Below are 12,500 nucleotides of genomic sequence, written 5' to 3' on the forward strand. Positions count from 1 at the left end.
TTTTCGGGTTGGTATAAATCAGTAACCACTGACACTTAGAATTTTTTCGACTTGGTATAAATCAGTAACCACTGACACTTAGAATTTTTTCGGGTTGGTATAAATCAGTAACCACTGACACTTAGAATATTTTCGGGTTGGTATAAATCAGTAACCACTGACACTTAGAATTTTTTCGGGTTGGTATAAATCAGTAACCACCGACACTTAGAATTTTTTCGGCTCAGTAGAAATCAGTAACCAAGCGCATTTTTGAATTGGTTACTGATTTCTCCGTTCGAGTTGCGGCTGCGGTTGGCTTCAAATAGTGGTGGGGGCTTAATTATCGCCGAGGGGAGCATGTCCCGGTGGTGTGGCCGAGGATGGAGTGCCTTTTGAAGGGGGTGTTTCTGAATTTGGACCCTTTTTGAGTTGCATGGCCGGATGGGTGTGGTTTTGAAGGGTGTGTCTGTCTGGAGTGGCACCGGCGTTGGTGTGAGGCTGAGGGTGGGCGTTCGGTTCCTGGTTAGGGATAGGGAAAGGGTGAGACTTAGCTTTAGTGCTCGTGCCCCCGATTTTGGTAATGTTTGACGTCAATTTTCCAAGGAGGCGAATGCAAGGCTTCAGAGGGACTTTGAGTGTTCGGGGGCGGGGTAGCTCAGCCGGATTTGCCCCGGCGGTTCTGCGGACGGTGTTGACTTCGAGGGCGGACCGGCCCCCGTGTTCAGTCCGAATATCGTGCATTGTTAACGGCGGGAAGTGTTCCAAAAGGGAATGGGATTGAATGTGACTGCTGAAGCCGACTTTGAGACCTGTAACGCGGGTAGCTCAGCCGGATTTGACCCGGCGGTTCTGGCGACGGTCTCGCCTTCGAGGGGGGAGCGCCCCGCGTGTTCAGGCCGAATTTTGTGCATTTCCATCGGCGGGAAGAGGTCCAAACGGGAATGGGATTGAATGTGACTGCTGAAGCCGACATTGAGACCTCTAACGCGGGTAGCTCGGCAGGATTTGACCCGGCGGTTCTGCCGAAGGTCTCACCTTCGAGGGGGGAGCGTCCCGCGTGTTCAGGCCGAATATCGTGCATTGTTAACGGCGGGAAGTGTTCCAAACGGGAATGGGATTGAATGTGACTGCTGAAGCCGACATTGAGACCTCTAACGCGGGTAGCTCGGCCGGATTTGACCCGGCGGTTCTGGCGACGGTCTCGCCTTCGAGGGGGGAGCGTCCCGCGTGTTCAGGCCGAATTTTGTGCATTTCCATCGGCGGGAAGAGGTCCAAACGGGAATGGGATTGAATGTGACTGCTGAAGCCGACATTGAGACCTCTAACGCGGGTAGCTCGGCAGGATTTGACCCGGCGGTTCTGCCGAAGGTCTCACCTTCGAGGGGGGAGCGTCCCGCGTGTTCAGGCCGAATATCGTGCATTGTTAACGGCGGGAAGTGTTCCAAAAGGGAATGGGATTGAATGTGACTGCTGAAGCCGACATTGAGACCTCTAACGCGGGTAGCTCGGCCGGATTTGACCCGGCGGTTCTGGCGACGGTCTCGCCTTCGAGGGGGGAGCGTCCCGCGTGTTCAGGCCGAATTTTGTGCATTTCCATCGGCGGGAAGAGGTCCAAACGGGAATGGGATTGAATGTGACTGCTGAAGCCGACATTGAGACCTCTAACGCGGGTAGCTCGGCCGGATTTGACCCGGCGGTTCTGCCGAAGGTCTCACCTTCGAGGGGGGAGCGTCCCGCGTGTTCAGGCCGAGTTTTGTGCATTTCCATCGGCGGGAAGAGGTCCAAACGGGAATGGGATTGAATGTGACTGCTGAAGCCGACATTGAGACCTCTAACGCGGGTAGCTCGGCCGGATTTGACCCGGCGGTTCTGCCGAAGGTCTCACCTTCGAGGGGGGAGCGCCCACCGTGTACAGGCCGATTTTCATGCATTTCCAACCGTGGGAAGGGGTCCGAAAGGGGATGGGGGTGAACGTGACTGCTCAACCCGACTTTGAGACCTCTAACGCGGGTAGCTCAGCCGGATTTGACCCGGCGGTTCTGGCGACGGTCTCGCCTTCGAGGGGGGAGCGTCCCGCGTGTTCAGGCCGAATTTTGTGCATTTCCATCGGCGGGAAGAGGTCCAAACGGGAATGGGATTGAATGTGACTGCTGAAGCCGACATTGAGACCTCTAACGCGGGTAGCTCGGCCGGATTTGACCCGGCGGTTCTGCCGAAGGTCTCACCTTCGAGGGGGGAGCGTCCCGCGTGTTCAGGCCGAATTTTGTGCATTTCCATCGGCGGGAAGAGGTCCAAACGGGAATGGGATTGAATGTGACTGCTGAAGCCGACATTGAGACCTCTAACGCGGGTAGCTCGGCCGGATTTGACCCGGCGGTTCTGCCGAAGGTCTCACCTTCGAGGGGGGAGCGCCCACCGTGTACAGGCCGATTTTCATGCATTTCCAACCGTGGGAAGGGGTCCGAAAGGGGATGGGGGTGAACGTGACTGCTCAACCCGACTTTGAGACCTGTAACGCGGGTAGCTCAGCCGGATTTGACCCGGCGGTTCTGGCGACGGTCTCGCCTTCGAGGGGGGAGCGTCCCGCGTGTTCAGGCCGAATTTTGTGCATTTCCATCGGCGGGAAGAGGTCCAAACGGGAATGGGATTGAATGTGACTGCTGAAGCCGACATTGAGACCTCTAACGCGGGTAGCTCGGCCGGATTTGACCCGGCGGTTCTGCCGAAGGTCTCACCTTCGAGGGGGGAGCGTCCCGCGTGTTCAGGCCGAATTTTGTGCATTTCCATCGGCGGGAAGAGGTCCAAACGGGAATGGGATTGAATGTGACTGCTGAAGCCGACATTGAGACCTCTAACGCGGGTAGCTCGGCCGGATTTGACCCGGCGGTTCTGCCGAAGGTCTCACCTTCGAGGGGGGAGCGCCCACCGTGTACAGGCCGATTTTCATGCATTTCCAACCGTGGGAAGGGGTCCGAAAGGGGATGGGGGTGAACGTGACTGCTCAACCCGACTTTGAGACCTGTAACGCGGGTAGCTCAGCCGGATTTGACCCGGCGGTTCTGGCGACGGTCTCGCCTTCGAGGGGGGAGCGCCCCGCGTGTTCAGGCCGAATTTTGTGCATTTCCATCGGCGGGAAGAGGTCCAAACGGGAATGGGATTGAATGTGACTGCTGAAGCCGACATTGAGACCTCTAACGCGGGTAGCTCGGCAGGATTTGACCCGGCGGTTCTGCCGAAGGTCTCACCTTCGAGGGGGGAGCGCCCACCGTGTACAGGCCGATTTTCATGCATTTCCAACCGTGGGAAGGGGGCCGAAAGGGGATGGGGGTGAATGTGACTGCTCAACCCGACTTTGAGGCATCTAACCCGGGTAGCTCAGCCGGGTTTGACCCGGCGGTTCTGCCGACTGCCTCGCCTTCGAGGGGGGAGCGTCCCCCGTGTACAGGCCGATTTTCATGCATTTCGAACCGTGGGAAGTGGCCCAAAAGGGGATGGGGGTGAATGTGACTGCTCAACCCGACTTTGGCGCTTCCGAGCCGGGTAGCCCGGCCGGGTTTGACCCGGCGGTTCTGCCGTCGGTCTCGCCTTCGAGGGCGGAGCCTCCCCCGTGTACAGGCCGATTTTCATGCATTTGCAACGGTGGGAAGTTGCCCAAAAGTCGATGGGAGTGAATGTGACTGCTCAACCCGACTTTGAGACTTTTAAGCCGGGTAGCTCAGCCGGGTTTGACCCGGCGGTTCTGCCGACGGTCTCGCCTTCGAGGGGGGAGCCTCCCCCGTGTACAGGCCGATTTTCGTGCATTTCCAACGGTGGGAAGAGGTTCAAAAGGGGATGGGAGTGAATGTGACTGCTCAACCCGACTCTGAGGCTTCTAACCCGGGTAGCTCGGCCGGGTTTGATCCGGCGGTTCTGCCGACGGTCTCGTCTTCGAGGCCGGTGCCTCCCCCGTGTACAGGCCGATTTTCGTGCATTTCCAACGGTGGGAAGTGGTCCAAAAGGGAATGGGGGTGGACGTGTCTGCTCATACCGACTTTGAGACTTGTAAGCCGGGTAGCTCAGCCGGGTTTGACCCGGCGGTTCTGCCGACGGTCTCGCCTTCGAGGGGGGAGCCTCCCCCGTGTACAGGCCGATTTCCGTGCATTTCCAACGGTGGGAAGAGGTTCAAAAGGGGATGGGAGTGAATGTGACTGCTCAACCCGACTCTGAGGCTTCTAACCCGGGTAGCTCGGCCGGGTTTGATCCGGCGGTTCTGCCGACGGTCTCGTCTTCGAGGCCGGTGCCTCCCCCGTGTACAGGCCGATTTTCGTGCATTTCCAACGGTGGGAAGAGGTTCAAAAGGGGATGGGGGTGAATGCGACTGCTCAACCCGACTCTGAGGCTTCTAACCCGGGTAGCCCGGCCGGGTTTGACCCGGCGGTTCTGCCGTCGGTCTCGCCTTCGAGGGCGGAGCCTCCCCCGTGTACAGGCCGATTTTCATGCATTTGCAACGGTGGGAAGTTGCCCAAAAGTCGATGGGAGTGAATGTGACTGCTCAACCCGACTTTGAGACTTTTAAGCCGGGTAGCTCAGCCGGGTTTGACCCGGCGGTTCTGCCGACGGTCTCGCCTTCGAGGGGGGAGCCTCCCCCGTGTACAGGCCGATTTTCGTGCATTTCCAACGGTGGGAAGAGGTTCAAAAGGGGATGGGAGTGAATGTGACTGCTCAACCCGACTCTGAGGCTTCTAACCCGGGTAGCTCGGCCGGGTTTGATCCGGCGGTTCTGCCGACGGTCTCGTCTTCGAGGCCGGTGCCTCCCCCGTGTACAGGCCGATTTTCGTGCATTTCCAACGGTGGGAAGTGGTCCAAAAGGGAATGGGGGTGGACGTGTCTGCTCATACCGACTTTGAGACTTGTAAGCCGGGTAGCTCAGCCGGGTTTGTTCCGGCGGTTCTGCCGACGGTCTCGTCATCGAGGGGGGAGCCTCCCCCGTGTCCAGGCCGATTTTCATGCATTTCCAACCGTGGGAAGTGGTCCAAAAGGGAATGGGGGTGAATGTGACTGCTCATACCGACTTTGAGACTTTTAAGCCGGGTAGCTCAGCCGGGTTTGACCCGGCGGTTCTGCCGACGGTCTCGCCTTCGAGGGGGGAGCGTCCCCCGTGTTCAGGCCGAATTTTGTGCATTTCGAACCGTGGGAAGTTGCCCAAAAGTCGATGGGAGTGAATGTGACTGCTCAACCCGACTTTGAGACTTGTAAGCCGGGTAGCTCAGCCGGGTTTGACCCGGCGGTTCTGCCGACGGTCTCGTCTTCGAGGCGGGTGCCTCCCCCGTGTACAGGCCGATTTTCATGCATTTCGTACCGTGGGAAGCGGTCCAAAAGGGGATGGGAGTGAACGTGACTGCTCATACCGACTTTGGCGCTTCCGAGCCGGGTAGCTCAGCCGGGTTTGACCCGGCGGGTCTGCCGACGGTCTCGCCTTCGAGGGGGGAGCGTCCCCCGTGTTCAGGCCGAATCTTGTGCATTTCGAACCGTGGGAAGTTGCCCAAAAGTCGATGGGAGTGAATGTGACTGCTCAACCCGACTTTGAGACTTGTAAGCCGGGTAGCTCAGCCGGGTTTGACCCGGCGGTTCTGCCGACGGTCTCGTCTTCGAGGCGGATGCCACCCCCGTGTACAGGCCGATTTTCGTGCATTTCCAACCGTGGGAAGTGGTCTAAAAGTCGATGGGAGTGAACGTGACTGCTCAACCCGACTCTGAGGCTTCTAACCCGGGTAGCTCGGCCGGGTTTGACCCGGCGGTTCTGCCGACGGTCTCGTCTTAGAGGCGGGTGCCTCCCCCGTGTACAGGCCGATTTTCGTGCATTTCGAACCGTGGGAAGTGGTCTAAAAGTCGATGGGAGTGAACGTGACTGCTCAACCCGACTTTGAGACTTGTAAGCCGGGTAGCTCAGCCAGGTTTGACCCGGCGGTTCTGCCGACGGTCTCGCCTTCGAGGGCGGACCCTCCCCCGTGTACAGGCCGGTTTTCGTGCATTTCGAACCGTGGGAAGTGATCCAAAAGGGAATGGGGGTGAACGTGACTGCCCAACCCGGCTTTGAGACTTGTAAGCCGGGTAGCTCAGCCGGGTTGGACCCGGCGGTTCTGCCGACGGTCTCGACTTCGAGGCGGGTGCCTCCCCCGTGTACAGGCCGATTTTCATGCATTTGCAACGGTGGGAAGTTGCCCAAAAGTCGATGGGAGTGAATGTGACTGCTCAACCCGACTTCGAGACTTGTAAGCCGGGTAGCTCAGCCGGGTTTGACCCGGCGGTTCTGCCGACGGTCTCGCCTTCGAGGGGGGAGCCTCCCCCGTGTACAGGCCGATTTTCGTGCATTTCCAACGGTGGGAAGAGGTTCAAAAGGGGATGGGAGTGAATGTGACTGCTCAACCCGACTTTGGCGCTTCCGAGCCGGGTAGCTCAGCCGGGTTTGACCCGGCGGGTCTGCCGACGGTCTCGTCTTCGAGGCGGGTGCCTCCCCCGTATACAGGCCGATTTTCATGCATTTCGAACCGTGGGAAGTGGTCCAAAAGGGAATGGGGGTGGACGTGTCTGCTCATACCGACTTTGAGACTTGTAAGCCGGGTAGCTCAGCCGGGTTTGTTCCGGCGGTTCTGCCGACGGTCTCGTCTTCGAGGCGGGTGCCTCCCCCGTGTACAGGCCGATTTTCGTGCATTTCGAACCGTGGGAAGTGGTCCAAAAGGGGATGGGAGTGAATGTGACTGCTCAACCCGACTTTGGCGCTTCCGAGCCGGGTAGCTCAGCCGGGTTTGACCCGGCGGGTCTGCCGACGGTCTCGTCTTCGAGGCGGGTGCCTCCCCCGTATACAGGCCGATTTTCATGCATTTCGAACCGTGGGAAGTGGTCCAAAAGGGAATGGGGGTGGACGTGTCTGCTCATACCGACTTTGAGACTTGTAAGCCGGGTAGCTCAGCCGGGTTTGATCCTGCGGTTCTGCCGACGGTCTCGCCTTCGAGGGGGGAGCCTCCCCCGTGTTCAGTCCGATTTCCATGCATTTCCAACCGTGGGAAGTTGCCCAAAAGGGGATGGGAGTGAATGTGACTGCTCAACCCGACTTTGGCGCTTCCGAGCCGGTTAGCACAGCCGGGTTTGACCCGGCGGTTCTGCCGACAGTCTCCTCTTCGAGGCGGGTGCCTCCCCCGTGTACAGGCCGATTTCCGTGCATTTCGAACCGTGGGAAGTGGTCCAAACGTCGATGGGAGTGAATGTGACTGCTCAACCCGACTTTGGCGCTTCCGAGCCGGGTAGCTCAGCCGGGTTTGACCCGGCGGTTCTGCCGACGGTCTCGTCTTCGAGGCGGGTGCCTCCCCCGTGTACAGGCCGATTTTCATGCATTTGGAACCGTGGGAAGTGGTCCAAAAGGGAATGGGGGTGGACGTGACTGCTCATACCGACTTTGAGACTTGTAAGCCGGGTAGCTCGGCCGGGTTTGACCCGGCGGTTCTGCCGACGGTCTCGCCTTCGAGGGGGGAGCCTCCCCCGTGTTCAGTCCGATTTTCGTGCATTTCCCACGGTGGGAAATGGTATCTTTCATTACGGGGACAAGGGTCTGAAGCGGTGAAGTCAGTAACCGGCATAGTTAAGGAAAGGGTTCGAATTTTCTCAACAGTACGAAAAAAGTGAGCAGGGAAGCTAGAGAAGGTGTCAGTGAGTCCCAAACGAGTGAACCGCAAAACTTAGGGAAATGCCCGAAAGCGTTTTAAAGGGTGAAATCGGGAACGAGGAAATGATGGGAAAGTGCCTGAAAGTGCTAAATGAGTAAACAGAAAAACGAAGAAAAATGTTTGAAAAGAAGAAGTGAGTAACCAGGAAAACTTAGAAAAATGTTCAAAACGAAGAAATCAGTAACCAGGAAAACTTAGAAAAATGATCAAAAAGAAGAAATGAGTAACCAGGAAAACTTAGAAAAATGTTTAAAAAGAAGAAATCAGTAACCAGGAAAACTTAGGAAAATGTTTAAAAAGAAGAAATCAGTAACCAGAAAAACTGCGAAAAATGTTTAAAAAGAAGAAATGAGTAACCAGAAAAACTTAGAAAAATGTTTAAAAAGAAGAAATCAGTAACCAGGAAAACTTAGAAAAATGTTTAAAAAGAAGAAATCAGTAACCAGGAAAACTTAGAAAAATGTTTAAAAAGAAGAAATCAGTAACCAGGAAAACTTAGAAAAATGTTATAAAAGAAGAAGTGAGTAACCAGAAAAACTTAGAAAAATGTTTAAAAAGAAGAAATCAGTAACCAGAAAAACTGCGAAAAATGTTTAAAAAGAAGAAATCAGTAACCAGACAAACTGCGAAAAATGTTTAAAAAGAAGAAATCAGTAACCAGGAAAACTTAGAAAAATGTTTAAAAAGAAGAAGTGAGTAACCAGAAAAACTTAGAAAAATGTTTAAAAAGAAGAAATCAGTAACCAGAAAAACTTAGAAAAATGTTTAAAAAGAAGAAATCAGTAACCAGAAAAACTGCGAAAAATGTTTAAAAAGAAGAAATCAGTAACCAGGAAAACTTAGAAAAATGTTTAAAAAGAAGAAATCAGTAACCAGAAAAACTGCGAAAAATGTTTAAAAAGAAGAAATCAGTAACCAGGAAAACTTAGAAAAATGTTTAAAAAGAAGAAATCAGTAACCAGAAAAACTTAGAAAAATGTTTAAAAAGAAGAAATGAGTAACCAGAAAAACTTAGAAAAATGTTTAAAAAGAAGAAATCAGTAACCAGAAAAACGGCGAAAAATGTTTAAAAAGAAGAAATCAGTAACCAGAAAAACTTAGAAAAATGTTTAAAAAGAAGAAGTGAGTAACCAGAAAAACTTAGAAAAATGTTTAAAAAGAAGAAATGAGTAACCAGAAAAACTTAGAAAAATGTTTAAAAAGAAGAAATCAGTAACCAGAAAAACTTAGAAAAATGTTTAAAAAGAAGAAATGAGTAACCAGAAAAACTTAGAAAAATGCTTAAAAAGAAGAAATCAGTAACCAGAAAAACGGCGAAAAATGTTTAAAAAGAAGAAATCAGTAACCAGAAAAACGGCGAAAAATGTTTAAAAAGAAGAAATCAGTAACCAGACAAACTGCGAAAAAATGTTTAAAAAGAAGAAATCAGTAACCAGAAAAACTGCGAAAAATGTTTAAAAAGAAGAAATCAGTAACCAGGAAAACTTAGAAAAATGTTTAAAAAGAAGAAATGAGTAACCAGGAAAACTTAGAAAAATGTTTAAAAAGAAGAAATGAGTAACCAGGAAAACTTAGAAAAATGTTTAAAAAGAAGAAATCAGTAACCAGAAAAACTTAGAAAAATGTTTAAAAAGAAGAAATCAGTAACCAGAAAAACTTAGAAAAATGTTTAAAAAGAAGAAATGAGTAACCAGAAAAACTTAGAAAAATGTTTAAAAAGAAGAAATGAGTAACCAGAAAAACTTAGAAAAATGTTTAAAAAGAAGAAATCAGTAACCAGAAAAACGGCGAAAAATGTTTAAAAAGAAGAAGTGAGTAACCAGAAAAACTTAGAAAAATGTTTAAAAAGAAGAAATGAGTAACCAGAAAAACTTAGAAAAATGTTTAAAAAGAAGAAATCAGTAACCAGAAAAACTTAGAAAAATGTTTAAAAAGAAGAAATGAGTAACCAGAAAAACTTAGAAAAATGTTTAAAAAGAAGAAATCAGTAACCAGAAAAACGGCGAAAAATGTTTAAAAAGAAGAAATCAGTAACCAGAAAAACGGCGAAAAATGTTTAAAAAGAAGAAATCAGTAACCAGACAAACTGCGAAAAATGTTTAAAAAGAAGAAATCAGTAACCAGAAAAACTTAGAAAAATGTTTAAAAAGAAGAAATCAGTAACCAGGAAAACTTGGAAAAAAACACTTAGAAAAATTTTCAGCAAAGTGTGAAAAATATTCTAAGTGTCAGCGGAGGAAAATGCTGCAGCATCGGGAAAGATTCGCAAACTTACACCGAACATGTGCTCCGAAGTGCCGGAGGAATTGGGTGAATTGAGCCCGGCAAATGGCCAGCTGTCGTTTTGTGCCTGCAGCCCGAAAACTTTAACTTTGTCTGTCGCGGAAGTCCGGACCGAGAAAAATCCAAACGGTTTTGACCGGACCGAGTTCCAGACCGATGCAGTCAAATTTGGAATTCAGACCCATTCAGTGCCACTTGTAGTTTTTCCGCAGTGAGGTTGGCGGGGTACCCGGAGACATATGGGAACACGATTTTTAGAACAAAATGGCGGCGCGGGACCGTTCTGAAAGGCATCCGAAAAACGGTTCCACGGGCATAGCACTTTAATGACAGGTATGAGTGCATGCCGGAGAGCTCTTGGAAGTCGAATTTTTGACACTTTGTCAATTTTTTGACAGATTTGACAAACTCTTTCTGTCTGTTCTAAGAGTCAGTCAGAGACTTGTGCGGCGGTCTTTTGACACTATTGGAGGGCGGGCAAACCCCACGTTGACTCCGGCCGTCCCTCCACAGGCGCTCGTGTCCAAAATGAAGGCGAGAGACGCGAGTGGCCTGGTTCCCTTGGGTGTTGCCAAGAAGGCTGCGGGCTGACCGTTGCCTGAGCACTCCCTAAAGCCTCTTGTGATGAGAGCAGACCTCGCCTGCCGCACGACCGGCTCTGGGAGTCGTTGGGCCGCTATTTGTGAATAGTCTGGTCCTCCTCTGCCACCCGGACAAGCGCGATGGCTCTGCCGCCCTGCGGTGCTCGTCACCCAGGTTTGGGGAACACGATACTCGTAACAAAAATAAAAGGCGGCTCGGGACCTGCAGGCGAAAGGGGTCCCGTGGTGCTAAGCACGTCGACTTCGGGTCTCGGTGCAAGCCGGAGAGCTCACGGAAGTCTAAAGTTTTCGGCACGTGGTCGAATCTTTTCAAAGGCTTACCCGGCTCTTTCCGTCCATTCTGAGAGTAAGTCAGAGGCCGGTGCGGAGGTCTCTTGACAATCGGAGGGGGTGGTGGCCCTCCGCAGGCGCTCGTGTCGAAAATGAAGGCGAGAGACGCGAGTGGCCTGGTTCCCCTGGGTGTTGCCAGGAAGGCTGCGGGCTGACCCTTGCCTGAGCACTCCCTAAAGCCTCTTGTGATGAGAGCAGACCTCGCGCGCCGCACGACCGGCTCTGGGAGTCGTTGGGCCGCTATCTGTGAATAGTCTGGTCCTCCTCTGCCACCCGGCCAAGTGCGATGGCTCTGCCGCCCTGCGGTGCTCGTCACGCAGGTATGGGGCACACGATGCTCGTAACAGCAAATAAAGGCGGCTCGGGACCTGCAGGCGAAAGGGGTCCCGTGGTGCTTAGCACGTCGACTTCGGGTCTCGGTGCAAGCCGGAGAGCTCACGGAAGTCTAAAGTTTTCGGCACGTGGTCGAATCTTTTGAAAGGCTTACCCGGCTCTTTCCGTCCATTCTGAGAGTCAGTCAGAGGCCGGTGCGGCGGTCTATTGACGACCGGAGGCTCCCATGGGTGTTGCGATGAGGGTGGAGGGCACAGAACCTTGCCTTAGCACTCCCTAATAAAGCCTCTTGTGAAGAGAGCAGACCTCGCGCGCCGCACGACCGGCTCTGGGAGTCGTTGGGCCGCTATCTGTGAATAGTCGGGTCCTCCTCTGCCACCCGGCCAAGTGCGATGGCTCTGCCGCCCTGCGGTGCTCGTCACGCAGGTATGGGGCACACGATGCTCGTAACAGCAAATAAAGGCGGCTCGGGACCTGCAGGCGAAAGGGGTCCCGTGGTGCTTCGCACGTCGACTTCGGGTCTCGGTGCAAGCCGGAGAGCTCACGGAAGTCTAAAGTTTTCGGCACGTGGTCGAATCTTTTGAAAGGCTTACCCGGCTCTTTCCGTCCATTCTGAGAGTCAGTCAGAGGCCGGTGCGGCGGTCTATTGACGACCGGAGGCTCCCATGGGTGTTGCGATGAGGGTGGAGGGCACAGAACCTTGCCTTAGCACTCCCTAATAAAGCCTCTTGTGAAGAGAGCAGACCTCGCGCGCCGCACGACCGGCTCTGGGAGTCGTTGGGCCGCTATCTGTGAATAGTCTGGTCCTCCTCTGCCACCCGGCCAAGTGCGATGGCTCTGCCGCCCTGCGGTGCTCGTCACGCAGGTATGGGGCACACGATGCTCGTAACAGCAAATAAAGGCGGCTCGGGACCTGCAGTCGAAAGGGGTCCCGTGGTGCTTCGCACGTCGACTTCGGGTCTCGGTGCAAGCCGGAGAGCTCACGGAAGTCTAAAGTTTTCGGCACGTGGTCGAATCTTTTGAAAGGCTTACCCGGCTCTTTCCGTCCATTCTGAGAGTCAGTCAGAGGCCGGTGCGGCGGTCTATTGACGACCGGAGGCTCCCATGGGTGTTGCGATGAGGGTGGAGGGCACAGAACCTTGCCTTAGCACTCCCTAATAAAGCCTCTTGTGAAGAGAGCAGACCTCGCGCGCCGCACGACCGGCTCTGGGAGTCGTTGGGCCGCTATCTGTGAATAGTCGGGTCCTCCTCTGCCACCCGGCCAAGTGCG

Source organism: Chiloscyllium punctatum, unplaced genomic scaffold (genome assembly GCF_047496795.1).
Source record: "Chiloscyllium punctatum isolate Juve2018m unplaced genomic scaffold, sChiPun1.3 scaffold_400, whole genome shotgun sequence".
NCBI lineage: Eukaryota > Metazoa > Chordata > Chondrichthyes > Orectolobiformes > Hemiscylliidae > Chiloscyllium > Chiloscyllium punctatum.